Source organism: Mesitornis unicolor, unplaced genomic scaffold (assembly GCF_000695765.1).
Source record: "Mesitornis unicolor isolate BGI_N332 unplaced genomic scaffold, ASM69576v1 scaffold29995, whole genome shotgun sequence".
Lineage (NCBI taxonomy): Eukaryota > Metazoa > Chordata > Aves > Mesitornithiformes > Mesitornithidae > Mesitornis > Mesitornis unicolor.
The window spans coordinates 8815-14495 of NW_010187976.1; the positions used below are offsets into that span (position 1 = coordinate 8815).

At 42.7% G+C, this 5681-nt stretch overlaps 1 protein-coding gene across 1 annotated transcript in view; it reads left to right on the forward strand.

The window, feature by feature from the left end:
• Window positions 1-5681, forward strand: part of RABGGTB (Rab geranylgeranyltransferase, beta subunit) — a 19441-nt gene that overhangs the window by 3235 nt on the left and 10525 nt on the right. The window lies entirely within an intron of this gene.

The window sequence follows — 5681 nt, forward strand, 5'->3', positions numbered from 1 at the left end:
CCCGTATTTGACAAGCCAGAATCATTGCTCAATTCTAAACCAGTAATGCAGTATATTACCATTAAAGGAAGAAGACTGTTACACAACTGAACATTCCATATGCTCAGTATAATGGTCTGTTCATTTTCACAACATATAGAAACTAGCCATAAGAAAAATTTAATTATAATTTTACTAATTCAGATAAGGAATTATTCAGAATGGTCTAAAGTAAGGTGACTTTGAACAGCTGTAAAATAATCTTTTGAGGCTTATTTTATTGACAAGTGCCAATAAATGAGAAGTAGAATACCCTGAAGGGATAAGAAGCAAGTTGGAGATTTGTAACCGTTAATGCGCACAGAGTGAGCTTTACTTTTACTTACTGCTGGTTGAGGAAGAGATCTTGGAGACACTGGTGCCAGTTTTCTCTTAAAAAAACCCAACCAAAATAAAGGTCCTGTTTTTAGTAGTAGGCAAAACTGAACATTGAACATTGGGAAAGGAATCTGAAAACTTGAAAAGCTCATTTATTTATTTACCTGTACACCTGTACTGCCTGCTTATTAGATTCTTTACTTTTTCCATGCCCATATATTTGAACTAGAGAAAGACAAGACTGGTTACAGGTACAGAACTGATCTCATAGCAGGAGAAAGTAAACTGCCCAGCTTTGACAAATTAAGGGCATGCTGGTCTGCAAGTGCAAAACTGGCATTTGTCATGTATATAGTAATCTGTAGATGGAGTATTTTGGGGGGAAAAAAAGCATACTTTATGCTTCAAATAAAAGAATGAAAATGTACCTTTGAATAATCCAACTTAGTTGCACCTCTGTAAATTTCTCTTTTCAGGAAATAAATATGGGTCAGCGCTGCTCGGATACGAGAGGCATTGTCTTTGAAGATGTGAGAGTACCAAAAGAAAATGTATTAATAGCTGAGGGAGCTGGTTTTAAAATTGCCATGGGAGCTTTTGATAAGACCAGACCACCTGTAAGTATCAGAAATAACTTATTTATAAAATACAGTAGGAATTTCTGATTTTTTATTCTGTGCTATGTTCAATTCAGGTAGCAGCTGGTGCCGTTGGATTAGCAAGAAGAGCACTTGATGAAGCTACCAGATATGCTTTGGAGAGAAAAACCTTTGGGAAAGCCCTTGTTGAAGTAAGTGGGGGATGGAAAGAGAAAGGGAACATAAATAAAAGCTATCTTTTCACACCAGATGTACTACTACTGATTTTTCAAGGTTATTCCTTGGGTTTTTTTAGTTCCTTAATTTTTATATCACATCTCTGCCATTTTTTTTTGGTTTCCAAGTATATAGGTCAGCACCATTTAAGTAAACTTAGCTGTGTGGTAAGTTTGGGAATTTTTCTGTAATTTATCAATTATAATAGTAAAAGGAGAAAGAAAACTCTGCCCAAAAACCTGAAATTCATGTACTATCAGGACATACTTAAGTTTGTTAGTACTAATAAACAGGAATTTTCAGGAAAGGAAAAGAACAGACTACATTGCCAATCACAGCACTTACCAGTGTTAAAGAAATACGAGTAAACAGCAAGGTTTAGGGTTTCTAAACCATCTCATATATCATGAAGAAATTCATCGTTCAGTATTTAATCCCTGTGACTAAATGGATTTGAGAGTTAAAAACTTACAAGTTCAATAATTAAAAGTCTAATTCAACATACAATTATGAGAGCCGGATCTGAATCCTGTAGAACTGAGTTTGGGAAGAGAGGGACTAAGAAGGTGGTATTTTTCTTGCATGCCCTTATCTTGGGCAGTGTTAACCTGGTTTATTTCATCGCTCGTAGCACCAGGCGGTGTCTTTCCTGCTTGCCGAAATGGCGATGAAGGTGGAGGTGGCGAGGATGGCTTACCAGAGAGCTGCCTGGGAGGTGGACGCGGGGCGCAGGAACACCTACTACGCCTCTATTGCAAAGGCATTTGCTGGGGACGTTGCAAACCAGGTGGCTGCAGATGCAGTACAGATTTTTGGAGGAAATGGATTTAATACTGAATATCCTGTAGAAAAACTAATGAGAGATGCTAAAATCTACCAGGTAAGTAAAACAGAGAATCTGATCTTTATAGTAATGCCTAAATTTTATATAAAATAAATCAATGGCTATTTATTTTGAATCATGATGTGCACGTATAAAAGAAGTTTTTGGAAAGAAAGCAAAAATCTTTCCATTTAAAGAAACAGTCATTCAAATCGGGCAAATGCTTACATACAAATGTCATTGCACTGGAATGACAACTCAGCCCACGCAAGAGAAATAAATTATGTTGGTTTTTTTTTGTTCCCAATGTGGTAACTCTTTGAAATTGTTGTACTCTTAATTTTGAAGCTTTTGAACTCTTAGAAACACTGGAGAAAAAAACTGATCAGAACACTGAACTTGCTTTGGTATCTATAAGTGGAGATGGTTTGTGTTTAGTGCTGTTCTTGTTGGAAATCTTCTGACCTTCCATACGTGCCCTGCTCTGGCGCCTGCCTGCAGCTGAGCTTTCCTGCCAGCCCGAACGCTAAAGCAGCTTCTTCCCCTTTTCCTCATAAATTGTGGAGGGTTTCTTGTTTGGGTATTTTGGGTTTGGAGGTTTTTTCCCTTTTCTGTTTCCAGCCTCTTCATCATTTGTTGCTGTGCTCACAGAAGCCTGTATGGTCCCTTGGAGTTTATGTCTCGATAGGTGTAGTTGTAAGGGTCCGGTTGTAGGCTTGCACCATGGTGTCTCGGCTGGGGATTGGTAGGTGTTTGGTACAGAGACAGCAGAGCTTCCAGTTCAGTTGGCTCCAGAGGGCACCTGGTATTCACAAAACACAAAATTCACTGCTCCGGAAGCTGCAGCAACCTGGGGTGAGCAGCAACAGTCAGAAAATCTGCTTTGGGAATGAGCAGTTTCTGCTGAACTGAAAAATTAGCACAAATTACAGTGTCTTTGTTTTCAAAAAGCCATGTCAGGCTTTTGGGAAGATTGTTTCTGTAAGTGACTAAGAAAGGGAATTTGCATGAATCTGAGCAATTTGCCAAACCAAGTTCTGGCAAAGCCAGGAGCTGAAACACTGAAACCCCTCAACTGCGTGACCTCAGCCCAGTGCACCTGCAGTGATGCTGCAGTGCGCCCACGGAGCAGTGGCCACTGGGGTTCCACGTGGGCCTCGCTGTCCGTCTCTGACTGTGCCACCAGCAAACAGATAGGACAGGAGGACGATGCAGGCTGTTTCTAGAAGAAAATGCCAGAATACATTATGAAAACCAAAACAACCCAAACAACCCTACATGGGAGAGCGTGCTAGTGAACAAGCAGCAGTGGAAGGAAGTGGATCAAAGAGAGTGCTTGGTGTGACCTTGAAAGGCTGCTCAAAGAAACTACACCATGAGGCGCCTCGTCCCCCCCTCCTGTTGTTTTAAATCTCCTTTGTTAAACCTAAATTATATATTTTCTTTCTCAGAAAAGAAATTTTCCTTACCCTTACCATGCCTGTTTATTTTCATGAGAACCTCACTGGGTTTAGATAAGGGCATCTGAGAGAACAAGACTGTCCCTCGGTATCTTACGTGACTTTTTCCATTTAGCCCCCTGTAGTTACTCTGTCATGCTGGGATTTCCTCAGTTTTCCCTGTCTGAGCATCGTAATCCACACTGGCTTAGTGCTGGGAAGGTTTAAAAGTGTAAAACCTTGTAAAAACTCATCAGCTAATATTATTGCAATTCTTGTTTTCAGATTTATGAGGGAACCGCTCAGATTCAGAGGATGATCATAGCTCGTGAACATGTTGGCAAATTTAACGCTTAAAGAAAAGGATAAAGTGTGGCACTGCTGTAGTGTTCTGTGTGCTCATGGAAGAGGATTTTGGTGTATTTCTCAATAGAATTAAAAAGGCATGGAGAAAAAAACAGCCCCTTTCCTTCAAAATCTTATTACTCTGTACACTACAAAGCACTACTTCTGCTCTCCCTGTCCCATCCTCACTTCACTCCTGACTTACGAAGCTGGTATTTTCTAAACACTGAATTCCAAAGTGTTCAAATTCCAAGTTGTTCAAATACAAAATGGGCAAGAAACTACAACCTCACGACACAATATTTTCTCACTATAAAATCAGATGATCAGAATGTCACTTCTGACAGTCATTGCTGCATTCTAATAAATTTTTTAAGAGAAGTGTGGTTAGGTTTTGTTCATTTTGCTTTTCAGATCACGTGATTGTATTTTGAGTAGGTCATCCGGTGTCTGAGGTACGTGAATAGCTGTACTTCAGCTCCCACTGCGCTCCTGCCCCAGCAGCTCCCAGCTGCCAGTTCCACCATGCAAGCGCCTGCATGAGTCTGCTCTGAGGGTTTAGGCACTCCCTGACAGTGACAATGTCGACTTCAGGGAATGTGGCCTTTTGCACTGCTACACTCACTTCGGCAAGTAAATGCCCCATTAAGTTGATTCACTTCAAGTAAAGTGTGTAGGTTTTGCTTCAGAATGACTTACGAGATTGTGTTTATTTCAAATCCAGGCCACAAAGGGGATGAAGGGACTGGAGCATGCGTTATGTGAGAGGCTGAGGCTCTTCAGGGGTAATGTGATACATACGCTTGATGGGATCAATGGAGGGGGCCAGCCTTTCCTCAGTAGTGCCCACTGACAGGACAAGAGGCCATGTGCAGAAATTAAAACACAAAATTACACTGGAACACAAGAAACCACTTTTTTATTGAGGGATGTCGCACACTGGCAGAGGTTGTGGACTCTTCATCTGTAGAGAGACTCTAAACTCGGCATGGTCCTGCACAACCTGCTGTAGCTGGCCCTGCTGGGGCAGGTGTGTTGCACTCGATGATCTCAAGGTCCCTTCAAACCTCAGCAATTCTGTGAATCCATCTGCAATGTCTCACCAAAACGGCCTTGCCTCACTGCGGTCTCTCATCCGCCATGATAATCAGTCACTGTCATCAGATACCAGCTTTGCAGTGCTTATTTCTTGGGTAGGCCACCTGGGCAATTGGTTCTTTAAATGAAGTGTTTAATCACTACAAATCACCAACTTGTTTACCTACAGGAAGACCAATAATGCAACATCCTTGGTAAGTATTTGACATATGTAAAAGTAGACCTTATTTTTGCCTTTTCTGTGCAAGACAGCACTGTACATAGTATTTGTTGTATAGAATCAAAATGCTGTTCCTGCCTGGTACAGTTCTGGGGGAAACGCGCCAGCATCAAGTGTTAGTGATCGACAGCATAATCATCCTAGACGTTTTAATTAGGAAGCAAAGGCAGGCAGTGCGGGTGTTGAACAAAAGGACAGTTATCCTGACCTGCTCTGTGGTAAATTCTTGGATTTGCTTTTCCATGGACCTGAGGTGTCTGGAGGAAACTGAAGCAATTTCTAAATGTTGTCCTGTGCGCCGAGAAGCAGTGAAGCGCACCGCCGAGGGAGCGGACTTTGAACATACGCCCTCATCAGCTGTGGGAGCCTCTCACTGCGCAGCCCGGGCGTCTTCGTATACGGCCGGAGGGGGACCCTTCCCTGCCTTCCCCTCCTTCCTCTCCCACCCTCCCCTCCCGCGGGCACCGGGGCGTCACCGGCCCCACAGGACGGCCTGAGGCCGCTCCCGTGCTCAGCCTCCGAAGAGGCGCGGAGCTGAGCGACCCTGCCTGTCCCGAGGGGGCCGCGGCTCCCCCCGGCCCCCC